The 26,749-nt window shown below is 45.3% G+C and overlaps 1 long non-coding RNA gene across 1 annotated transcript in view; it reads right to left on the reverse strand.

Moving 5' to 3' along the window:
- Positions 1-8,653: 8,653 nt before the first annotated feature.
- Positions 8,654-26,749, reverse strand: part of LOC139262933 (uncharacterized) — a 40,354-nt gene continuing 22,258 nt past the window's right edge. The window contains exons 2-6 of the long non-coding RNA XR_011593000.1: positions 23,323-23,390; positions 17,877-17,935; positions 15,660-17,796; positions 9,289-9,635; positions 8,654-9,177 (exon numbers count right to left, since the gene is read on the reverse strand). This is a non-coding gene — a long non-coding RNA (uncharacterized lncRNA). The remainder of the gene's footprint in view (positions 9,178-9,288; positions 9,636-15,659; positions 17,797-17,876; positions 17,936-23,322; positions 23,391-26,749) is intronic.

Genomic DNA, 26,749 nt, shown 5'->3' on the forward strand with positions numbered 1-26,749 from the left:
CCAATGTCCTAGGGGGAGTGTTTGGTAGTACTGTTGGGGAGGGGTTAAACTAATATGGCAGGAAGATGGGAACCTATCCAGGGAGACAGAGGGAAGTAGAATGGGAGCAGAAGCAAAAGATAGAAAGAAGAAAAGTAAAAGTGGAGGGCAGAAAAACCCAAGGCAAAAAGCAAAAAGGGCCACTTTACAGCAAAAATTCTAAAGGTGCAAAGGATTTTAAAAAGACAAGCCTGAAGGCTCTGTTCCCCAATGCGAGGAGTATTCGCAATAAGGTTGAGGAATTAACTGCGCAGATAACTGTTAACGGATATGATATAATTGGCATCACGGAGACATGGCTCCAGGGTGACCAAGGCTGGGAGCTCAACATCCAGGGATATTCAACATTTAGGAAGGATAGACAGAAAGGAAAAGGGGGTGGGGTGGCGTTGCTGGTTAAAGAGGAAATTAATGTAATAGTAAGGAAGGAAATTAGCTTGGATGATGTGGAATCGGTATGGGTGGAGCTATGGAATACAAATGGCAGAAAACGCTAATGGGAGTTGTGTACAGACCACCAAACAGTAGTAGTGAGGTTGGGGCAGCATCAAACAAGAAATTAGGGATGCGTGCAATAAAGGTTCAGCAGTTATCATGGGCAACTTTAATCTACATATTGATTGGGCTAACCGAATTGGTAGCAATGCGGTGGAGGAGGATTTCCTGGAGTGTATAGGGATGGTTTTCTAGACCAATATGTCGAGGAGCCAACTAGGGGGCTGGCCATCCTAGACTGGGTGATGTGTAATGAGAAAGGACTAATTAGCAATCTTGTTGTGCGAGGCCCCTTGGGGAAGAGTAACCATAATATGTTAGAATTCTTTATTAAGATGGAGAGTGACACAGTTAATTCAGACACTAGGGTCCTGAACTTAAGGAAAGGTAACTTTGATGGTATGAGATGTGAATTGGCTAGAATAGACTTGCGAGTGATACTTAAAGGGTTGACGGTGGATAGGCAATGACAAACATTTAAAGATCACATTGATAAACTTCAACCATTGTACATCCCTGTCTGGAGTAAAAATCAAATGGGGAAGGTGGCTCAACCGTGGCTTACAAGGGAAATTAGGGATAGTGTTAAATCCAAGGAAGAGGCATATAAATTGGCCAGAAAAAGCAGCAAACCTGAGGACTGGGAGAATTTTATAACACAGCAGAGGAGGTCAAAGGGTTCAATTAGGAGGGGGAAAATAGAGTATGAGAGGAAGCTTCGTGGGAACATAAAAACTGACTGCAAAAGCTTCTATAGATATGTGAAGAGAAGAAGATTAATGAAGACAAACATAGGTCCCTTGCAGTCAGATTCAGGTGAATTTATAATGGAGAAAAAAGAAATGGCGGACCAGTTAAACAAATACTTTGGTTCTGTCTTCATGAAGGAAGACACAAATAACCTTCCGGAAATACTAAGGGACCGAGAGTCTAGTGAGAAGGAGGAACTGAAGGAAATCTTTATTAGGCGACAAATTATGTTAGGGAAATTGATGGGATTGAAGGCCGATAAATCCCCGGGGCCTGATAGTACACCCTTTCTGGAGTAAAAATCAAATGGGGAAGGTGGCTCAAGGAACTTAAGGAAGTAGCCCTACAAATGGTGGATGCATTGGTGATCATTTTCCAACAGTCTATCAACTCTGGTTCAGCTCCTATGGACTGGAGTGTAGCTAATGTAACACCACTTTTTAAGAAGGGAGGGAGAGAGAATGTGGGTAATTATAGACCAGTTAGCCTGACATCAGTAGTGGGGAAAATGTTGGAATCAATTACTAAAGATGAAATAGCAGCACATTTGGAAAGCAGTGACGGGATCATTCCAAGTCAGCATGGATTTAGGAAAGGGAAATCCTGCTTGACAAATCTTCTCGAATTTTTTGAGGATGTAACTGGTAGAGTGGACAAGGGAGAACCGGTGGATGTGGTGTATCAAATGGCCTTTGACAAAGTCCCACACAAGAGATTGGTGTGCAAAATTAAAGCACATGGTATTGAGGGTAATGTACTGACGTGGATAGAGAACTGGTTGGCAGACAAGAAGCAGAGAGTCGGGATAAATGGGTCCTTTTCAGAATGACAGGCAGTGACTACTGGGGTGCCGCAGGGCTCAGTGCTGGGACTCCAGCTATGTACAATATACATTAATGCTTTGGATGAGTGAATTGAGTGTAATATCTCTAAGTTTGCAGATGAAACTAAGCTAGGTGGCAGTGTGAGCTGTGAGGAGGACACTAAAAGACTGCAGGGTGAATTGGACAGGTTAGGTGAGTGGGCAAACGAGTGGCAGATGTAATATAATGTGGATAAATGTGAGGTTATCCACTTTGGTGGCAAAAACACGAAGGCAGAATATTATCTGAATGGCGGCAGATTAGGAAAAGGGGAGGTGCAACGAGACCTGGGTGTCATGGTACATCCGTCATTGAAAGTTGGCATGCAGGTACAGCAGGCAGTGAAGAAGGCAAATGGTATGTTGGCCTTCATAGCTAGCGGATTTGAATCTAGGAGCAGGGAGATCTTACTGCAGTTGGACAGGGCCTTAGTGAGACCTGGAATATTGTGTTCAGCTTTGGTATCCTAATCTGAGGAACGATGTTCTTGCTATTGAGGGAGTGCAGCGAAGGTTCACCAGACCGATTCCTGGGATGGCAGGACTGACATATGAGGAGAGACTGGATCGACTGGGCCTGTATTCACTAGAGTTTAGAAGGATGAGAGGGGATCTCATAGAAACATAGAAAATTCTGACCAGACTGGACAGATTAAATGCAGGAAGAATGTTCCCGATGTTGGGGAAGCCCAGAACCAGAGGACATAGTCTAAGAATAAGGGGTAAGCCATTTAGGACTGAGATGAGGAGAAACTTCTTCACTCAGAGCGTTGTTAACCTGTGGAATTCCCTACCACAGAGAGTTGTTGATGCCAGTTGATTGGATATATTCAAGAGAAAGTTAAGCATGGCCCTTACGGCTAAAGGGATCAAGGGGTCTGGAGAGAAAGCAGGAAAGGGCTACTGAGGTGAATGATCAGCCATAATCTTATTGAATGGTGGTGCAGGCTCAAAGGGCCGAATGGCCTACTCCTGCACCTATTTTCAATGTTTCTATGTTTAAAGTTTAATTTGTTTATTGTGCCTGGTTTTAGTGCCCCCCCCCCCCCCCTTTTAGCCATTGGGCATTTGTATAATTTGTGTTTCAGTGCCCTCAAACAAAAACCTAAAAAACAGAAAAAAACAAGGGGGCACTTGTTTGAAAGTGTTTAGCATGTTCCCCAGATCAGGGGGCAATTGATTTAACATTTATTTTGCTCACAACAAAAGAGGTGTAGAGCTGTTGACTGCAAGGGCCGGGCGGGAAGGTTGTCCTCTCGGCTTAGGCCGATGACGTGCTACTCGCGGTAGAGGATCCTGCTGACCTGCGGAGGATGCGTGAGTGCCAGGCGATTTACTCAGCCGCATCCTCTGCCAGGATCAACTGGGAGAAATGTTCCGGACTCCTGGTGGGTCAGTGGCGGGTGCACTCCCTGCCGGAGGAGCTCAGGCCTTTTCCTCTACCCATCTCTTCTATCTGGGAGTCTACCTTAGCCCTGACGAGGAAGCCTGGCCAGTGAAGTGGCAGGAGCTGGAGGCCAAAGTCGCCGCTCGCCTAGGGCGCTGGACAGGACTGCTCCGAGTGCTGTCCTACAGGGGTCGAGCGCTAGTCATAAACCAGCTGATGGCCACTATGCTGTGGTACCGGCTGGTCACTTTGACCCCTCCCCCTGTGTTTGTCGCCAAGATACAGAAGAAGCTGGTGGACTTCTTCTGAAACAACAGGAAGCACTGGGTCTCTGCTGCGATCTTGAGTCTCCCGCTTAGGGATGGCAGTCAGTGTTGGTGTGCATCAGCACCCAGCATGCGACTTTCCATCTTCAGACCCTGCAGAGATACCTTTACATTGAGCCCCCTCCTAGGTGGCGTGCACTGGTGACGTATTTTTTCCGCCAGCAGTACAGCCTCAATTACGACACGCAGCTCCTGTTTGTGAGCTTGGGGGGCATCAGGACCGCCATTCGGGGGATGCCTGTCTTTTACCAGGAACTCATCAGGGTCTAGAACAGAATCGCCACCAAGCGCAGCTCTCCCCTGCCTGGAGTAGCTGCTGTTTTGCAAGAGCTGGTTCTACGACCACGGTTTTAGATGGCAGGCGGACAAGAGGGCTGTGGCTGGCGAGGTGACCAGGGTCAGGGATGTGCTCGATGGCAGAGAAGCGGGCTGGATGGCACCAGAGGTGCTGGCACGGCGCCTAAACTGGGCCGACGTCCGGCGCGCAGCCAATACCATTGAGTCGCTAAAAACAGCACTGGGCGCTGACTCCATTAGGTGTGTCGAGGAAGCTCAAGCACGTGGGGAGATGCCATCCGAACTGACCCCCGTCCGGGCAGAATTCCTCATCGGCGCAAAGCCGCAAAATCTCCCTCGGGAGCCGGCACCTCAGAATTTGAGCCTCCTCGGGGAAAACCCCTCCATGCCTTTCAGTTCTACGCACAGGGGTTTCTTGTATGGGCTACTCTTGCACACTCTCCACCTTGACATCCTTGTCTGCCGTCCGGACATGCCATGGCACACCATCCTGCTGTCTGGAGGAAGTGGGGGCCCCTAATGGAGTGCACACTACACGGGAGTCCTCCCCCTATTTATTGGGGGCTTGGCCTGGAGGGTGATGTATGGAGCAGTCCCATGCAATAAGTTTTTAAGTCGGTTCACGGACTCCCAGGCCGCCTGCAATTTCTGCGGTCTGGAAGAGTCCATGTTCCATGTTTTTATTGAATGTACGAGATTGAAGCCCGTTCCAATATTTGAAGGGACTGCTCCTCAAATTCTGGTTGCACCATCACCCCCGGCAGTCAAATTTTAATTTGATGTTTTTTGTCTAAAGTTTAATTTGTTTATTGTTCCGGTTTTAGTGTCCCCCCCCCCCCCCCCCCACTCCCATTTTAGTCAGGGGGCACGTGTATAATTTGTGTTTTAAGTGCCCTCAAAAAAAAAACAAGGGGGCACTTGTTTGAAAGTGTTTGGAGTGTGCCCCCCCCCGTTTTAACCAGAGGGCACTTGATTAAAGTGCACAACTGAAATAGTTGTAGAGCTGTTGAATTGTGAGTGGCTTAGCCAGTCAAGTGATGTTCACAAGACTCAATAAAACCCTAGTCAGTTGGGTTTAGGGGATCCACGATGAGGCATGTGGTTGTGAGCCTCGTGGATGAACTGGTAATTTGTAGTGTGAATGTTAAACATAGAAAATAGGTGCAGGAGTAGGCCATTCGGCCCTTCTAGCCTGCACCGCCATTCAATGAGTTCATGGCTGAACATGCAACTTCAGTACCTCATTCCTGCTTTCTCACCATACCCCTTGATCCCCCTAGTAGGAAGGACTACATCTAACTCCTTTTTGAATATATTTAGTGAATTGAAACCTTTATTAATAAACCAACTAGTTAATAGCAATGTGTTGCTATACATTCTTAAGCAAAGAACCCATGAAGCAAATACATTACAACTCCGTAAACCATTCGGCTTCTCTACCTCTATCTCCTCCATTAAGATGCTCCTCAAACCTACCTCTTTGGTGTCCTAATATCTTCTTATGTGGCTCGGCATCCAGTTCTATTTGATAATGCTCCTGTGAAGTGCCTTGGGACTTATAACTAATTTAAAGGCGCTATATAAAAGAAAGCCGCTGTTGTCATAGATTTGAATGACAGCCAATAGAAATATTACAGTCCACTGGGTGCTCCAGACCACCAAACAGTAGTAGTGAGGTTGGGGACAGTATCAAACAAGAAATTAGGGATGCGTGCAATAAAGGTACAGCAATTATCATGGGCGACGTTAATCTGCATATAGATTGGGCTAACCAAACTGGTAGCAATACGGTGGAGGAGGATTTCCTGGAGTGTATTAGGGATGGTTTTCTAGATCAATATGTTGAGGATCCAACTAGACTGGGTGATGTGTAATGAGAAAGGACTAATTAGCAATCTTGTTGTGTGAAGCCCCTTGGGGAAGAGTGACCATAATATGGTAGAATTCTTTATTAGGATGGAGAGTGACGCAGTTAATTCAGAGACTAGGGTCCTGAACTTAAGGAAAGGTAACTTCGATGGTATGAGACGTGAATTGGCTTGAATAGACTGCCGCATGATACTTAAAGGGCTAATGGCAGATAGGCAATGGTAGACATTTAAATATCATATGGATGAACTTCAACAATTGTACATCCCTGTCTGCAGTAAAAATCAAATGGGGAAGGTGGCTTAACCGTGGCTAACAAGGGAAATTAAGGATAGTGTTAAATCCAAGGAAGAGGCATATAAATTGGCCAGAAAAAGCAGCAAACCTGAGGACTAGGAGAAATTTAGAATTCAGCAGAGTAGGACAAAAGGTTTAATTAGGAGGCTAAAAATAGAGTATGAGAGGAAGCTTCTTGGGAACATAAAAACTGACTGCAAAAGCTTCTATAGATATGTGAAGAGAAAAAGATTAGTGAAGACAAATGTAGGTCCGTTGCATTCAGATTCAGGTGAATTTATAATGGGGAACAAAGAAATGGCAGACCAGTTGAACAAATACTTTGATTCTGTCTTCACGAAGGATGACACAAATAACCTTTCGGAAATACTAGGGGACCGAGGGTCTAGTGAGAAGGAGGAACTGAAGGAAATCCTTATAAAGCGGGAAATTGTGTTAGGGAAATTGATGGGATTGAAGGCCGATAAATCCCCAGGGCCTGATAGTCTGCATCCGAGTACTTAAGAAAGTGGCCCTAGAAATAGTGGATGCATTGGTGATCATTTTCCAACAGTCTATCGACTCTGGATCAGTTCCCATGGACTGGAGGGTAGCTAATGTAACACCACTTTTTTAAAAAGGAGGGAGAGAGAAAACAGGTAATTATAGACCGGTTAGCCTGACATCAGTAATGGGGAAAATGTTGGAATCAATTATTAAGGATGAAATAGCAGCGCATTTGGAAAGCAGTGACAGGATTGGTCCAAATCAGTATCGATTTATAAAAGGGAAGTCATGTTTGACAAATCTTCTGGAATTTTTTGAGGATGTAACTAGTAGAGTGGACAAGGGAGAAACAGTGTATGTGGTGTATTTGGAGTCCTACACAAGAGATTGGTGTGCAAAATTAAAGCACATGGTATTGGGGGTAGTGTACTGACGTATATAGAGAACTGGTTGGCAGACAGGAAGCAGAGAGTCGGGATCAACGGGTCCTTTACAGAATGGTAGGCAGTGACTAGTGGGATGCCGCAGGGCTCAGTGCTGGGACCCCAGCTATTTATAATATACATCAATGATTTAGATGAAGGAATTGAATGTAATATCTCCAAGTTTGCAGATGACACTAAGCTGGGTGGCAGTTTGAACTGTGAGGAGGATGCTAAGAGGCTGCAGGGTGACTTGGACAGGTTAGGTGAGTGGGCAAATACATGGCAGATGCAGTATAATGTCGATAAATATGAGGTTATCCACTTTGGTGGCAAAAACACGAAGGCAGAATATTATCTAAATGGCGGCAGATTAGGAAAAGGGAGGTGCAATGAGACCTGGGTGTCATGGTACATCAGTCATTGAAAGTTGGCATGCAGGTACAGCAGGCGGTGAAGAAGGCAAATGGTATGTTGGCTTTCATAGCTAGGGGATTTGAGTATAGGAGCAGGGAGGTCTTACTGCAGTTGTACAGGGTCTTGGTGAAGCCTCACCTGGAATATTGTGTTCAGTTTTGGTCTCCTAATCTGAGGAAGGACGTTCTTGCTATTGAGGGAGTGCAGCCAAGGTTCACCAGACTGATTCCCGGGATGGCAGGACTGACATATGAGGAAAGATTGGATCGACTGGGCTTGTATTCACTGAAGTTTAGAAGGATGAGAGAGGATCTCATAGAAACATATAAAATTCTGACCGGACTGGACAGATTAGATGCAGGAAGAATGTTCCCAATGTTGGGGAAGTCCAGAACCAGGGGACACAGTCTAAGGATAAGGGGTAAGTCATTTAGGACTGAGATTAGAAGAAACTTCTTCACTCAGAGAGTTGTTAACCTGTGGAATTCTCTACCGCAGAGAGTTGTTGATGCCAGTTCATTGGATATATTCAAGAGGGAGTTAGATATGGCCCTTATGGCTAAAGGGATCAACGGGTATGGAGAGAAAGCAGGAAAGGGGTACTGAGATGAATGATCAGCCATGATCTTATTGAATGGTGGTGCAGGCTCAAAGGGCCGAATGGCCTACTCCTGCACCTATTTTCTATGTTTCCATTACACCCCGCGGAAGGGGTGAGCAAACTAGCACCAAACTGTTGACCAGAACGGATCCAGTTCCCTAGCTATCTCAGCGTAGACCAGGATATTCAGCCTGGGATCTTCCTGGTCTGCAAGGTCTGTGCAGAGATAGCTGAGGTCAGGCATTGTGGCAGTGAGGGTGCTACAATTAGGACTCAATGTACCTCGGCCAGGAAAGGAGAAAGGAATCAGCAAAGGCTCCACCTCCTGAGGTGTAGCCTCAGTTGGTCTCAGCTGTGGCTCAGTAGGTTGCACTCTTGTCTCAGACTCTGAAGGTTGTGGGTTCAAGTCCCACTGCAGTGACTGTGAGCTTGTAATCTCGGCTGAAATGGCAGTAGGGTACTGAGGGAGCACTGCAGAGATGCTGTTTTTCCAATGAGATATTAAACCGAGGCCCTGTCTGCCCTCAGGTGAACATAAAGGATTCCATGGGACTATTTCAAAGAAGAGCAGGGGTGTTCTCCCTGATGCCTTGGCCAATATTTATCCCCCAAACAGCATCCCAAACAGATTATCAGGTCATTTATAACTCTGTGGGCGCTTGTTGTGTGCAAATTTATTGCCGTGTTTCCTACTTTACAACAGTGAATATACTTTGAGTATTTCATTGGCGGAAAGGCGCTTTGGGACGTCCTGAAGAAGCGAGAGGCACTATATAAATGCATGTTCTTTCTTTCCTTGTTCATCTTCTTTCTGGTTCAGCTTGATGCCTTCCATAGTTAAATAGCTGGTACTCACTCCAACTTGTGGAAAATTGCCCACTCGTCCGAAGTACTGAAGGCCGGCCAGTGCTTTTGCAATGGGTCACCATCTGCAGGAGTGGAAGAAGAGCCATTAAGTGTAGGATGAGAAAATGTCAACAACAGAGAAATTCAACAGCTTGATAATTCTTCCCAGCCAAAAGAAATAAATATGTATTAACCATTGATATGTTCAGTGGAGGGCTGAGTTTTTACATCTTCCATTGTTACATCAAGCACAAAAAACTGTGTGAACCACACCGATGCCATTGGTTTTCTCATCATTATAGCTCCATTTGTGATCGCTGTCTGTGATATTTAAATGTTCTCTGCAGAAACCACTATTGCTGTTAATGGAAATATTTATGCCTCTGATGCTCACTAACTCTCTGATTTGCAGTCTTCCGTCTCCTGCCAGCAAGCCATGAGGTGCATACTATTAATAAACCGCATATTCAGTTTCTTTATTCTTGCCTTTTGTTGAGTTGCTAATGATGGGAAACTGTCTCCACATCTGCCTTCCTTGGCCCTGTTAAAATACAATTCAAATGGGTAGGTAGCAAGAATAATGTTCCTAATTGTAATTCATCTTGAGTGCACCTGTCGTGCACCATTTGACAGGGGATCTGAACCAGCTCTTTAAAACGCTGACAAGCATAGATAATGTACGTGCACTTAGACTATGGTCGTATGAATTAGAACACGTAGCTACAGCACAGAATGAGGCCATTCAACCAGTCGTGCCAGCGCCGGCTCTTTGAAGGAGCTATCCAATTAGTCCCACTCCCCCAGCTCTTTCCCCATAGCTCCTGCAATTGCTTCCGCTTCAAGTATTTATCTGTACACAATTAACAGGGATTGAGTGATAGTAGAAATTAAAGATTTTCTGCCATTCTGTGAGTAGTGGATATTTGGAATAGAGACAGTTAATGCTATGTGGATTGACCCCTTAAAAAAAAATAGGATAAATATCTGGTTAAGAAAGAACTTTCTTCATGCTCTGAGGATGGGTTTTGATTCTAGTTAATCCTCTTATGATGGCTTTAGATTAATGCTCGCTACAGACTTAAATGGCAACCAGTAGAAACATATAAACAGTGTACTGGGTGCTCCAATTATAGCCGCCTGCAGGGATGAGCAAACTAGCACCAAATCAGAAGAAAAAATAAAAATATTGCGGTTGCTGGAAAGCTAAAAAGACAGAACGCTCGAAAACCTCTGTGGAGAGAGTGGAACAGAGTTAATGTTTCAGGTTGATGACCTTTTCATCAGAACTGGAAGTTGCAAAAGATTTAACCGTTATTAAGCAAGTACAGAGCCGGGGAGGGGAGGAAAGAATAAAGAGAAAGGTCTGTGATAAGTTGATGAATCAGGCCAGGAATTGACCCTGGCACCTACCTGGTCTGCAAGGCTGGGTAGTCTGTACTGAGTGAGCGGAGGTCAGGCATTGTGGCACTGAGGGTGCCACAATAGGCCTCAGTGTTCCTAGGCTAGGGAAGGAGAAATAAATCGGAAACGGTTCCACCTCAGCTTGGTGCAATGACTTGCCTTGAAGTATAGTCACTGCTTTGTGTAGGCAAGATACAACCACTATTTTCCATACAGCTGGTATTTTGTACCAAGCACTCAAAGCTAATGGAAACTTCATCTGCCATACCTGTTTTCCACATTGTATAATCAGACTGAAGGCTTATCACCAATCGTTTTGCTGACAATATTGTTATTGTTATGTATCTGCAAAGGATGCACTCCCATGTCCTGCCACCAGGGAGCTCATCCCCTGAAGTCCCAAGGGATCCCAGCATCCCTTGGGAGCACTATATATAAGCCGGCCCCTAAGGCCTGTTCCTCACTCTGGAGTGTCTTATTAAAGACTGAGGTCACTGTTACTTTAACCTCCCTGTGTGCAGCCTCATCTGTGTTAGGAACACAATAACTGGCGACAGGAATACGAATCCAACGCAAAGATGCAGCAAACTGTGGGCATCCTGGAGAAGTTCTCGGAGGGTGAGGAGTGGGAAACCTACGTCGAATGGCTAGACCATTACTTTGTAGCCAACGAGCTGGACGGAAAAGGAAGCGCTGCAAAAAGGAGAGCGGTCCTCCTGACAGTCTGCGGGACACCGACGTACAGCCTGATGAAGAATCTTCTGGCTCCAGTGAAACCCACAGATAAGTCATATGAGGAGCTGTGTACAGTGGTTCAGGAGCATCTTAACCCGAGGGAGAGCGTGCTGATGGCAAGGTATTGGTTCTACACATGCCAGCGATCTGAAGGTCAGGAGGTGGTGAGCTACGTCGCCGAGCTAAGGCGACTTTCAGGACAATGTGAGTTTGATGGCTACCTGGAGCAAATGCTCAGAGACTTTTTTGTACTGGGCATTGGCCGCGAGACCATCCTACAAAAACCTTTGACTGTAGAGACACCGACCCTCAGTAAGGCCATTGCGATAGCACAGGCGTTTATGTTCACCAGTGATAACACCAAACCAATCTCTCAGCACACAAGTGCTAGCAATGTTCATAAATTAACTGGAACTGTGTTTGCGAGCAGAAATGTACAGGGCAGAAACCACGAGTCTGCAACTGCCAGCAGGCTTCAGGTGACCCAGAGTCCCCAACAAAGGATGAATGCAAGGCAATTCACACCTTGTTGGCGTTGTGGAGGCTTCCATTCAGCCTATTCATACCACTTCAAAGGGTATGTTTGCAAGAGCTGTGGAACAATGGGGCACCTCCAACGAAGCTGCAAGCTCTGCAAAACCTGCTAACCACCACGTGGCAGAGGAAGATCGGTCCATGGTGGATCAAAGCAATTTCGAGCCTCAGAGAGAGGAGGCAGATGCTGAAGTACACGGGTGCACACATTTTCGATGAAATGTCCACCTATAATGCTAAACGTAAAATTGAATGGCTTACCCGTAGCCATGGAACTGGACACTGGCGCTAGCCAATCCATCATGAGTAAAAAAGATGTTTGAGAGACTGTGGTGCAACAAGGCATTCAGACTAGCCCTGAGCCACATCCACATGAAACTGAGAACGTACACCAAAGAGCTTATCACTGTCCTGGGCAGCGCCATGGTCAAGGTCACTTACGAGGGCACGGTGCAGGAACTGCCACTCTGGATTGTCCCGGGAGATGGACCCACACTGCTTGGAAGGAGCTGGCTAGGCAAAATTCACTGGAACTGGGATGAAATCCGAGCGTTATCACATGTCGATGAGGCCTCATGTACCCAGGTTCTTAACAAATTTCCTTCCCTTTTTGAGCCAGGCATTGGAAACTTTTCTGGGGCGAAGGTGCAGATCCACTTGGTCCCAGAGGCACGACCCATTCTCCACAAAGCGCGAGCGGTACCTCACATGATGAAGGAGAGTGGAAATCGAACTGGACAGGCTGCAACGCGAGGGCATCATCTCACTAGAATTCGGTCGGCTGCAGCGATCTTCCAGAGAAACATGGAGAGCCTACTCAAGTAGGTACCACGCACGGTGGTCTTTCAGGACGTCATATTGGTCACGGGTCGGGACACAGTCGAGCACCTACAAAACCTGGAGGAGGTCCTCGAGCGACTGGATCGCGTAGAGCTGCGGACGAAGAGGTCGAAATGCGTCTTCATGGCAACAGAAGTGGAGTTTTTGGGGAGAAAGATCGCGGCGGACGGCATTCGGCCCACAGACGCCAAGACAGAGCCTATCAGGAACGCGCGCAGGCCACAGAACGTCACAGAGCTGCGGTCGTTCCTGGGACTCCTCAACTATTTTGGTAACTTCCTACTGGGGTTAAGCACCCTCTTAGAGCCCCTACATGTGTTATTGCGCAAAGGTGAGAACTGGGTATGGGGGGAAAAAAAAACAAGTAATTGCTTTTGAGAAAGCTAGAAACATTTTATGCTCCATCAAGCTGCTTGTATTGTATAACCCATGTAAAAGACTTGTGCTAGCATGTGGCGCGTCGTCGTACGGAGTTCGGTGTGTATTACAACAAGCTAACGTTGTGGGGAAGTTGCAACCTGTCACCTATGCTTCCAGGAGCTTGTCTAAGGCCGGTAGGGTCTATAGCATGATTGAGAAAGAAGCATTAGCTTGTGTGTTCGGGGTAAAGAAAATGCATCAGTATCTGTTTGGCCTCAAATTTGAGCTGGAAACCAATCACAAGCCCCTCATATCCCTGTTCGCTGAAAACAAGGGGATAAATACTAATGCCTGAGCCCGCATACAAAGGTGGGCACTCGCGCGATCAGCTTATAACTACACCATCCGCCACAGGCCAGGCACCGAGAACTGTGCGGATGCTCTCAGTCGGCTACCATTGCCCACCACGGGGGTGGAAATGGCGCAGCCTGCAAACTTGTTGATGGTGGCACAGCCCACAGACTTGTTGATGGTCATGGAAGCGTTTTAAAATGATAAATCACCTGTCACGGCCGCCAGATTAGGACTTGGACCAGCCAAGATCCTCTGCTGTCCCTAGTAAAAAAAACTGTGTACTGCATGGGAGCTGGGCCAGCATCCCCGTTGAAATACAAGAGCTAATCAAACCGTTCCAGTGGCGAAAGGACGAGCTGTCCATTCAGGCAGACTGCCTGTTGTGGAGTAACCGTGTAGTGCTACCAAAAAAGGCCAGGGAGACGTTCATTTCGGATCTCCACAGCACACACCCGGGTATAGTAATGATGAAAGCGATAGCCAGATCCCACGTGTGGTGGCCCGGTATCGACTCTGACTTAGAGTTCTGTGTATGGCAATGCAGCGTATGTGCTCAGTTGAGCAACGCGACCAGAGAGGCATCACTAAGTTTGTGGTCCTGGCCCTCTAGACCATGGTCGAGGATCCATGTCGACTATGCGGGCCCGTTTCTCGGTAAAATGTTCCTGGTGGTGGTAGATGATTTTTCAAAATGGATTGAATGTGAAATAATGTCGGGAAGCACCGCCACCGCCACCATTGAAATCCTGAGGGCCATGTTTGCCACCCACGGCCTGCCTGACATACTGGTCAGTGACAACGGGCCATGTTTCACCAGTGCCGAATTTAAAGAATTCATGACCCGCAATGGGATCAAACATGTCACCTCGGCCCCATTTAAACCAGTCTCCAATGGGCAGGCAGAGCGGGCAGTACAAACAATCAAACAGAGCCTTAGACGAGTCACAGAAGGCTCACTCCAAACCCGCCTGTCCCGAGTACTGATCAACTGCCGCACGAGACCCCACTCGCTCACAGGAGTGCCCCCGGCTGAGCTACTCATGAAAAGGACACTTAAAACCAGACTCTCACTGGTTCACCCCAACCTGCATGATCAGGTAGAGAGCAGGCGGCAGCAACAAAATGTAAATGATGGTCGCGCCATTGTGTCACGGGAAATTGATCTGAATGACCCTGTGTATGTGCTAAACTATCAACATGGTCCCAAGTGGATTGCAGGCATGGTGATAGCTAAAGAAGGGAGTATGGTGTTTGTAGTCAAACTAGACAACGGACAAATTTGCAGAAAGCACCTGGACCAAACGAGGCTGCGGTTCACAGACTGCCCTGACCAACCCACAGTAGACACTACCTTTTTTGAGCCCACAACACACACCCAAAGGATCAACGACACCACCCCGGACCAGGAAATTGAACCCCTCACGCCCAACAGCCCAGCAAGGCCAGGCTCACCTAGCAGCCCTGCAGGGCCAACAACACGCCAGCCCAGCGAGGGCACAGCCAACACACCAGAACAGACATTTGTACCGAGGTAGTTCACCAGGGAAAGAAAGGCTCCCGACCGCCTCACCTTGTAAATAGTTTTCACTTTGACTTTGGGCGGGGGGGGGAGTGATGTTGTGTATCTGTAAAACATGCACTCCCATGTTCCACCACCAGGGAGCTCATCCCCTGAAGTCCCAAGGGATCCCAGCATCCCTTGGGAGCACTGTATATAAGCCGGCCCCTATGGCCTGTTCCTCATTCTGGAGTGTCTTATTAAAGACTGAGGTCACTGTTACTTTAACCTCCTTGTGTGCAGTCTCATCTGTGTTAGGAACACAATAGTTATAGAAATAAAGAACAGGCAAAGAAAAGATATTTAGCATAGCAGGAAGATAATTGGATGACTGGTGTTGTGATTTCTCATCCACTAATTATAAACAAACATAGACAGCTTAGACTGCACCTCCCAAACCCACGACCTCAACCACCTAGAAGGGCACCAGTCCCTGGTTACGGTAACATGGTGGTTATGTTACTAAGAACATAAGAATTAGGAGCAGGAGTAGGCCATTCAGCCCCACGAGCCTGCTCCGCCATTCAATAAGATCATGGCTGATCTTCTCCCTCAACTCCACGGAACGGTGGCATAGTGGTAATGTTACTGGACTAGTAATCCAGAGGCCTGGACTAACAATCCTGAGACAAGAGTTCAAATTCCACCATGGCAGCTGGGGAATTTAAATTTAGTTAATTAAATAAATCTTGCATTTTAACAAAAGCTTGTCGTGAAAGCATGGTTGTAAAGCCCCATCTGGTTCACTAACGTCCTTTAAGGAAGGAAATCTGCCGTCCTTACCCGGTCTGGCCTATATGTGATTCCAGACCCACAGCAATGTGGTTGGCTCTGAACTGTCCTCTGAAATCACTTAGGGGAAATTAGGAATGGGTAATAAATGCTGGCCTTGCCAGCGACATCCACATCCTGTGAACAAATAAAGAAAGAAAACTCCACTTTATGCACTAGACTAGTAATATAGAGATCTGGACTAATAATCTAGGGACATGACTTCAAATTCCCCCCACGGCAGCTGAGGAATTTAAATTCAATTTAATAAATCTGGAATAAAAACCTAGTATCAGTGATGATGACCACAAAACTACTGGATTGCTGTAAGAACCCAACTTGTTCACTAATGTCCTCTAGGAAAGGAAATCTGCCGCCTTACCCGGTCTGATCCATATGTGACTCCAGACCCACAGCAATGTGGTTGACTCTTAACTGCTCTCTGAGATGGCCTAGCAAGACACTCAGTTGTACAAGGCGGCTCAACACCTCTTTCTCGAAGGCAATCAGAGATGGACAATAAATGCTGGCCTTTCCAGTGATGTCCACATTCCGGGAATTAAGTTGAAAAAAGGCATATAGGAGCCCCACCACCTCCAAGTTCCCCTCCAAGTCACGTACCATCCTAACTTGGAAATATATCGCCGTTCCATCAATCATGCGGGGTCAAAAGCATGGCACTCCCTACCTAGCAGTACTGTGGGAGTACCTTCACCTCGTGGACTGCAGCGGTTCAAGAAGACGGCTCACCACCTCAAGGGCAATTAGGGATGGGCAATAAATGCTCACCTTGCCAGCGAAGCCCACATCCTATGAATTAATTTTTAAAAAGAAAATCAGGGGTAAGGTGGTAATTCCACCACAAATAGACCACAGAAGTTTACAGCACAGAATGAGACCATTGAACCAACGTTCCCTGTAATTTATTTTGGCCCTGTGCGGCCCTTTTAAGGGGCTGCATGAGCCATTCAAAATGCCCGACATGCATGGCTTTTACATTGAAAAGCCATCAAGCCGGCTGGGCAGGTTCCCTGGAGTGCTTTCAAGGAAAATTGCATTCAACCCAGTGGGGCAGATTTTAAATATACCGATAGGCAGAAAACAAGCGGCAGGTGGAAAACGGGCCGAAATGAATGGAAAGTAAAATCGGGATGAGGTGTAAAAAGGACAGCAGATCCTCTAAAAGTTAAAATCTACCCCATTGTGTCAGTGCTGGCTCTTTGCTACAAAAATACAAAATTAATCCTACTGCCTGCTCTTTCAACTTCTTCTGCTTCAAATAGCAACCTACTCTTCCCGTAAAGAATGCAATGGACTCTGCCTCAACTATTCCCTGTAGCAAAGCATTTCATGTTCTAACAAATCTCTGCATTAAAAAAACTCTGCTAATCTTTCTCCTCACTCCCTTAGTGGCAATTTTAAATTGATTAACACTGACTCTTCAACCAGAGGAAATCACATTTTGTTATTCACTCCATGAAAACCCTTCCTAATCCTAAAACACCTTCATTAAATATCCTCTTGGCCTTTTCTTCTCCAGCAGAAAGAGTCTCACGATCTGAAGACTCTTCTCATTACTATAGTTTCTCATCCTCATCTCGTGTTCAATTACCCAATTTTCTTTAGTGAATAACATTTTAATTGAACTAGCCTATTCTTGCACTTTAAATTTTTGAATTCTGGAATTATCCTTGCCACGCAGCTCAAAACCCTTTGCAATGTCATTTAAAGTAAGGTATCCAAAATTGCACACTTGGATCTGTGTGACTATTAGCAAAGCAGTGTTAAATTGCAACATAGACATTACCCTTTTAAAATAAGCAGGGTAACATTCCCATTCAAATAGCAAAGGGATTACATATAAATATATTCAATGGTGTCCACCAAGGAAGAGTGAAAGACTTGTTATTGCATTCCTCTGGGATTGTGTTTTACCAATTTGAAATTAAGGTGCGTTCACATTTTCTGTGTTTCCTCCACCAATGTGCACTTGTACTTTTCCATGCCTAGTGAAACAAAGAGCAGTGGAATATCATCTGGCATTCCTAAGATCATCCAATTAACTTGTTCAGATCCCGTTGCATGGAATCAATTTCTCCTCCACTGGTCACCAGGTCACATAGCCATTGCGGACTGCAAAGTTGATAATCTAGAAAGTTAAACATTTTGAATTGAGCATGCATCCTCCAAATCATGTCTTTCACAAGTATAGCCTTGGAGCTTTCTCACCTCAGTGTCACACGTCAGGGTATTAGACCTCAGGGCATCAAATGTAAAGCATCACACATCTGTAGGCCGAAAATTAAACAAATCAACAACTTGCATTTATATAGTGTATTTAACATAGTAAAACATCCCAAAGCATGTCTAAGGAGCAATTATCAAACAAAATTTGACACCGAGCCACATAGGGAGATATTAGGACAGAAGAGGTAGGTTTAAGGAGTGTCTTAAAGAAGGAGAGGCATAAGAACATAAGAATTAGGAGCAGGATTAGGCCATTCGGCCTCTCGAGCCTGCTCCGCCATTCAATAAGATCATGGCTGATCTTCTACCTCAACACTTTCCTGCACTGTCCCCGTATCCCTTAATATTCAAAAATCTATCAATTTCCGTCTTGAATATACTCAAAGACTGAACCTCCACAACCCTCTGGGGTAGAGAATTCCAAACATTCACCAGCCTCCTCATCTCAGTCCTAAATGGCCGACCCCTTATTCTGAGACTGTGACCTCTGGTTCTAGACTCCCCAACTAGGCGGAGAGGATTAGGGAGGGAATTCCAGAGCTTAGGGTCTAGGATGCTGCCCAGTGTGGAGTGATTAAAAGTGGAGATATGCAAGAGGCCAGAATTGGAGGAGCACAGAGATCTCGAAGGTTTGTAGAGCTGGAGGAGGCTACGGAGATAGGGAGGGATGGGGTCATTTAGGGAATTGAAAACAAGTACGAACATTTTTAAGTTGAGGCATTGCCGGACCGGGAGCCAATGTAGGTCACTGAGCACAGAGGTGATGGGTCAATGGGACTTGGTGCGAGTTAGGACACGGGCAGCAGAACTTTGGATAAGCTCAAGTTTATGTAGGGTGGAAGCTGGGAGACCGGCCAGGAAAGCTTTGGAACAAAAACAGAAAATGCTGGAAATCTCAGCGGGTCAGGCAGCATCTGTGGAGAGAAAACAGAGTTAACGTTTCGAGTCGATGACCCTTCGTCAAAACTGGAGAGTGTTCGGAAAGAACAGATTCTTAACAAGCACTGAAAGGGGGAAGGGAAGAAAGAACAAAGGGGAAGGTCTGTGATAGATTGGAAAACAGGAGAGATTAGAGAGACAAAAGGGATGATGGCCCAAATTCAAATGGTAAGCCAGGAGGTAGAAAAGTATTAGTTAAGATAGATTGTGAATGGCAGGATAATGACCAGCTGCCATTAGAGACAAAGAGAAAAAAGAAATAAACAGTCAAGTCTAGAGGTAACACAGGCTTGGATGAGGGTTTCAGACGCAGATGAGCTGAGGCAGGGGTGGAGTCAGACGATGTTACGGAGGTGAAATTAGCCAGTCCTGGTGATGAGAGTGGATTTCATAGAATCTTACAGCATAGGATGCCAATCAGCCCATCATGCCAGTGCTAGCTCTTGTGAAAGAGCTATCCAATTAGTCCCACTCGCGTACTCTTTCCCCGTAGCCTTGCAAATATTTCCTTTTCACGTATCTGGGGAAGAGATAATAAAGGCCTCACTACACATATTTAATAATTCGTTAGAAAAAGGTGTAGTACCAGAGGACTGGTGGATAGCTAAAGTAATACCTACATTTAAGAAGGAGGATAGAACATGTCCAGGGAATTATAGATCAGTCAGTTCAACATCGATGGTAGGAAAAATAATAGAATCCCTACTAAAGGAGAAAATAGAACATCTAGAAACCAAAAATATAATAACGAATAGTCAGCATGGATTTCAAAAGGGAAAGTCTTGCTTGACGAACCTCATTGAATTTCTTGAAGAGGTAACAGAGAGAGTAGACAAGGGTAATGCAGTAGATGTAATTTATCTAGATTTTCAAAAGCCCTTCGATTAGGTACCCCATAATAGATTGATGAACAAGGTCAGAGAATATGGAGTCAGGGGACAAGTAGCAGAATGGATCGCTCGCTGGCTTCAAGACAGAAAGCAGAGAGTAGGGGGGAATGGTAGTTATTCATAGTGCCAGAAGGTGGGTAGTGGTGTTCCACAAGGATCAGTGCTGAGACCACTGTTGTTCACAATTTATATTAATGATTTAGATTTTGGAATCAAAAACACTATTTCTAAATTTGCGGATGACACCAAATTGGGGGCGACAGTCAATACTGAGGAGGACTGCAATAAATTACAGGAGGACATTAATAAACTTGCAGAATGGGTATATAATTGGCAACTGAAGTTCAACACAGATAAATGTGAGATATTACATTTTGGTAGGAAGAATACAAATACACAAATCGTTAAAAGTTGCGACATAGGTTAGATGGGCCATTTAAAAAGCAAACCAAAACCTAGGGTTTATTTCTGGAGGTATAGAATTGAAAAGTAGGGCACTTCTGTTAAACCTGTATCAAACCTTGGTTAGACCACACACAGAGGCTGAAATTGCCCACCGCTGTAAATGAGGCGCACCTACCGTTTTCAATGTGGTCTGGCCGCCCAAATACATGGAACGGCCTGACCGTTGAAATTTAGCACTTCGGGGATTTTTTGGAGCGGGGCGGAACTGGACTCATCATGGGGGCAGAAGTGGGGATGGGGCGGAGTGGCCGTCACTAGCGGGGTAGAAGTGGGGGCGGGGCGGAGTAGCCGAGGCTGCTGATGACGTCATCACGCTGGCGCGTCACAATGTTTCTCCCCTTCAGTTAAAGGGGAGGGCTGCTGCGAATTCTACAGCCACTTTAGTGGCAAAAACTGACCCACCAGAGAGGGTTTCGGCCGAGCCAGCGGCCTGCTGGCAGCCTGGCCGAACCTGCGGCCATAATGGTCGGCCCGACCTAGCAGTCGGCCGACAAGAATAAATAACATGGCGTCCAGGGCAGCACAGCCTCTGTCAAGGGCGGCCATGCTGTCATTCCACAGAGAGTGTACCGACAGCTGGGGCACTGACCTGTGGTGGAGCCGCTCCCATAGGGCAATTTCGGATAGGGGCAATTGGCCGAGGGGCAGTTTCAGGAAGGGGTCCCCCACCAGTCGGTAAGGGGTCATCGCGTGCACGCTGCGGCGGGAAAACGGGTAGAGCGGTCCCGGACACCAATTCAAAACTGAGGAAGGAAAATTTTCAAAATGGCAGCTCCTCCACAGAGACTCGGTTGCCATTTTGTGCCGATCCGTGGCCGCTACTTTCAGGCGGCCAGAGGCCTTATCAGAAGGGGAAATTTCAGCCCCACAGAATACTGTGTACAGTTCTGATCGCCATACTATAAAAAGGATAGAGGCACTGGAAAGGGTGCAGTAAAGATTTACAAGGATGATACCAGAAATGCGAGGTTATACATATCAGGAAATGATGAACAGGCTGGGTCTCTTTTGTCTTGAAAAAAAGAAGGCTGAGGGCTAACATAATAGGAGGTCTTTAAAATTATGAAAGGTTTTAATAGTGAATACAGGGAGAATGTTTCCATTTGTGGGGAAGCGCATAACTAGAGGTCATCAAGACAAGATAATCACCAAGAAATCCAATAGGGAATTCAGAAGAAACATCTTTACCCAAAGAGTGGTGAGAATGTGGAACCTGCTACCACAGGGAGCGGTTGAAGCGAATAGTATAGATGCATTTAAGGGGAGGCTAGACAAGCATATGAGGGAGAAGGGAATAGAGGGTTATGCGGATACATTTAGATGAGGAAAGACAGGAAGCGGGTTGAGTTGGGCATAAACGCCGGCATGGACTGGCTCGGTCACATGGCCTGTTTCTGTGCCGTATATCCTATGTAATCCTAAATATATATCAAATTCCCATTTGAAAGTTACTATTGAATATGCTTCCACTACCATTTCAGGCTGTGCATTCCAGATCATAAGAAACCCATAAAAAATTAATAAGTCAGAATAAATTAAATTCTGATGGTCGTGAAAGGTGCTATATAAATGCAAGACTTTCTTTCTTAACATTCCTATCCTGACTCACCGAGTTGCCTGTAACAGTGCTGTAAATCGCTTTAAAATGTTTTCTTGTTGAAGTCCAGGGCTTCAATCAGTGATGAACAAAGAAGTTATGCTACACATTTATAAATCACTGTTTAGGCCTCAGCTGGAGCAGTGTGTCCATTTCTGGGCACCGCCCTTTAAGAAGGATGTCAAGGATTTAGAAAGGGTGCAGAGGAGAATTACCAGGTACCAGGGATGAGCTGTGATTTATCTCCTTTTGACAAGGTTAAAGGGACATTTAATAAAAGGTGTTTTAAACTATGAAGAGTTTTAATAGGGAGAATCTGTTTCCACTGGCAGGAGGGTATATAACCAGAGGACACCAATTTAAGATAGTTGGTAAAAGAACCGGGGGGGAGATACGGAGTTATTACACAGTGAGTTGTTATGACCTATGCCTCTATTTATAAAGCCAAGCATCCTGTAGGCTTTTCTTAACAGCCTCATCAACTTGTCCTGCCACCTTCAAAGACTTGTATAAGTGAATGAATAAAATACAGTTTGACTCAACAGGTACCAGTACAAAACAAGATATCTTTAGAAAATCAGCTTGCTCGAATGGTTTTGACAACTTGGTTTGAGCCACACATGTAAATAACATTTACAACATAAAAGGGCATAAAAAATTAAAAATATTCATAAGATTAATAAGATAAAATTAATGAGTAAATTGAATTCCGGTGGTCGTGAAAGGTGCTATATAAATGCAACTCTTTCTTTCATTTCTTCTACACATTCCTATCCTGACTCAGAGTTCCCTGTAACAGTGCTGTAAATCACCTTAAAATGTTTTCTTGCTGAAGTCCAGGGCTTCAATCATTAATTATTTTTTCAGTCGATGCCACAGTCCTGTCAACCAGATCAAGCGCTTCCCTATTTGCTCCAGAATGTACCACAAAGGAAACTCCTTCCAAGGTCTAAGGAACATAACCACATTTTGGAATGTCCATTCAGACTGTGACAGAGCTGTTTGTAAGTCCTGCCCCCACGGCCTTCTTTGTAAGATTAGGATCGCAGGGCACACACAGTTGCCCAAAGGGTCTTAGGATTCAGAAGGCATTTTATTAAGGAGCAGTAAGTCAAATAAAGTCAAAGACAACACACAATCAGGATAGACATAGTAGACATACGACCATGACAAGTAGCTGTTATTAGTCCCGATCAGCCAGACGGCTGATGACACGAATAGTTCTTATCTTCACAATCAGCCCTGAAACGCCTTCTAGGTCTTTTTTTAATTCTCTTTTTAGGGGTGGTCCTGATGTAGGATATGAACAGGACCATTTAACCCATGATATGTCAAGTTCTTTGTCTCAACTCTTAGGTGAAACCCTCCTCTTCACATATCTTTCCTGTTTATCCTCCCAAGGTTAGAGTCAGACATGCCTTTCTTGGCCGTCAGATGTTTGGAGCTGCCCATTATCAGATAGTTATGTTCATGCTGTTTAAGTAGCTTTAACAATTGTACCATGGAATGAATCCTTCAATTCTAACACCAGTCTGACCTTTTTGGTCTCGAGTTATTTCTTCCAATTCACCATTTCTTACATCTTCATCCGGCAATGTGAAAAGTCTGGAGAAAAAAAAGCATTACAGCATTAAAGCATGAGCATTGGAACTTTATCCAAGATAACTTCATCAGGAAAATCAATTCAGCTATATACGGACAGTTGGTTATGTAACCACACCACGTTGCATACAGAGATTTACTTATGTAACTGTGGTCCGTGACACGAACAAATGCATTTACTTATCTTTCCGTACTGCTTAACGAAACCCTAATTATTTCATTTACTTATTTATTGATTTTCTAGGAACTAATCTAAAAACACTTAGTTCACCTTCTGTGAGAACATTTCTCACAAAATGCTTTCCAAATCATTTCAGCGGTCACATGTAAAAGAAAGATTTGCATTTATATAGCGCCTTTCACGACCCGAGTACATCCCAAAGCACTTTACTGCCATTTAAATATTTTTGAAGTGTAGTCACTGTTGTAATAGAGGAAACACAGCAGCCAATGTATGCATAGCAAGGTCCCACAAACAACAATATGATAATGACCAGATCATCTGTTTTTTCGGTGATGCATGATGGATAAATATTGGCTCGGACACAGAGGATAACTCCCCTGCTCTTCTCTGAAATAGTGCCATGTGATCTTTTAACTTCACCTATGCGGGCAGACCGGGTCTTGGTTTAATGTCTCATCTGAAAGTCGGCACTTCCAACAGTGCAGTACTCCCTCAATACTGCACTGGAGTGTCAGCCTAGATTTTGTGCTCAAGTCTCTGGAGTGGGACTTGAACCTACAACCCTCTAACTCAAAGACGAGAGTGCTCAGACTGAGCCACGGCTAACAATCTCACACCACCGTTTATAAAACACTGGTTCAGCCTCAGCTGGAGTACTGTGTCCAATTCTGGACACTGCACTTTAGAAAGAATGTGAAGGCCTTAGAGAGGGTGCAGAAAAGATTTAAGAGAATGATTCCAGGGCCGAGGGACTTTAAAAAAAAAATTCATTCCGGGATGTGGGCGTCACGGGCAAGGCCAGCATTTATTGCCCATCCATAATTGCCCTTGAGAAGGTGGTGGTGGGTTGCCTTCTTGAACCGTTGTGGTAAAGGTGCTCCCACACTGCTGTTAGGGAGGGAGTTCCAGATTTTGACAGTGACAATGAAGGAACGGTGATATATTTCAGTTACTTGGATAGACTCGAGAAGCTGGAGTTGTTTTCCTTAGAGCAGAGAAGGTTGAGAGGAGACTTGATAGAGGTATTCAAAATCATGAGGGGGCAAGACAGAGTAGATAGAAACTGTTCCCATTGGGTGGAAGGATCGAGAACCAAAGGACACAGATTTAAGGTGATAGGCAAAAGAACCGAAGGTGACGTGAGGAAAAGCTTTTTTTACGCGGCGAGTGGTTAAGATCTGGAATGCACTGCCTGAAAGGTAGGTGGAGGCAGACTCAATCATGGCTTTCATAGGGGAGTTGGATAATTACCTGAAGGAATAAAATTGCAGGGCTACAGGGAAAGAGTGGGGCAGTGGGACTTGCTGAAGTGCCCTTGCAGAGAGCCAGCATGGGTCTCTGCAGTGTTTAGGTATCAACCTTGGATCAGTAGTAGCACTCTTGCGTACAATTCGGAAAGTTGTGGTTTTAAATCCAACTGAGGGAATTTGAGCACATAATCAAGGCTGACACTCCAGTGCAGTACTGAGGGAGCGCTGCACTGTCAGAGGTTCCGACTTTCGGAGGCAACATTAAAGCAAGGCCTCGGCTGTCCTCTCGGGTAAACGTAAAATATTCCACTGCACTATTCGAAGAACAAAAGGCATTGTCCCCAATGTCCTGGCCAATATTTAACCCTCCAACAACATCAGTAAAACATAATATCAAGTACTAGATCATTGCTGTTTGTGGAAGCATGCTGTGCACAAATTGGCTGCTGTATTTAGACACATAGAAACATCGAAAAATTGGTGCAGGAGTAGGCCATTCGGCCCTTCGAGCCTGCACCACCATTCAATAAGATCATGGCTGATCATTCCCTCAGTAACCCTTTCCTGCTTTCTCTCCTTTAGCCATAAGAGCTATATCTAACTCCCTCTTGAATATATCCAATGAACTGGCATTAACAACTCTCTGTGGTAGAGAATTCCACAGGTTAACAACCCTCTGAGTGAAGAAGTTTCTCCTCATCTCAGTCCTAAATGGCTTACTCCTTATCCTTAGACTGTGACCCCTGGTTCTGGACTTCCCCAACATCGGGAACATTCTTCCTGCATCTAACCTGTCCAGTCCCGACAGAATTTTATATGTTTCTAGGAGATCATCTCTCATTCTTCTAAATTCTAGTGAATAGAGGCCCAGTCGATCCAGTCTCTCCTCATATGTCAGTCCCGGGAATCAGTCTGGTGAACCTTCGCTGCACTACCTCAATAGCAAGAAAGTCCTTCCTCAGATTAGGAGACCAAAACTGAACACAATATTCCAGGTGAGGCCTCACCAAGGCCCTGTACAACTGCAGTAAGACCTCCCTGCTCCTATACTCTAATCCCCGAGCTATGAAGGCCAACATGCCATTTGCCTTCATCACCGCCTCCTGTACCTGCATGCCTACTTTCAATGACTGATGTACCATGACACCCAGGTCTCATTGCACCTCCCCTTTTCCCAATCTGCCGCCATTCAGATAATATTCTGCCTTTGTGATTTTGCCACCAAATTGGATAACCTCACATTTATGCACATTATACTGCATCTGCCATGCATTTGCCCACTCACCTAACCAAGTCACCTGCAGCCTCTTAGCATCCTCCTCACAGCTCACACCGTCACCGAGCTTAGTGTCATCTGCAAACTTGGAGATATTACACTCAATTCCTTCATCTAAATATTGATCGACATATTGATTGGGCTAACCAAACTGGTAGCAATACATTAGAGGAAGATTTCCTGGAGTGTATTAGGGATGGATTTTTTACACCAATATGTCGAGGAACCAACTGGACTAGGTGATGTGTAATGAGAAAGGACTAATTAACAATCTTGTTATGCGAGGCCCCTTGGGGAAGAGTGACCATAATATGGTAGAATTCTTGATTAAGATGGAGAGTGACACAGTTAATTCAGAGATTAGGGTCCTGAACTTAAGGAAAGGTAACTTCGATGGTATGAGACGTGAATTGGCTAGAATAGATTGGCGAGTGATATTTAAAGGGTTGAAGGTGGATAGACAATGGCAAACATTTAAAGGTCACATGGATGAACTTCAACAATTGTACATCCCTGTCTGGAGTAAAACCAAACGGGGAAGGTGGCTCAACCATAGCTAACAAGGGAAATTAAGGAATTAGTGTTAAATCCAAGGAAGAGGCATATAAATTGGCCAGAAAAAGCAGTAAGCCTGAGGACTGGGAGAATTTTG

Source organism: Pristiophorus japonicus, chromosome 1 (assembly GCF_044704955.1).
Source record: "Pristiophorus japonicus isolate sPriJap1 chromosome 1, sPriJap1.hap1, whole genome shotgun sequence".
Taxonomy (NCBI): Eukaryota; Metazoa; Chordata; class Chondrichthyes; family Pristiophoridae; genus Pristiophorus; species Pristiophorus japonicus.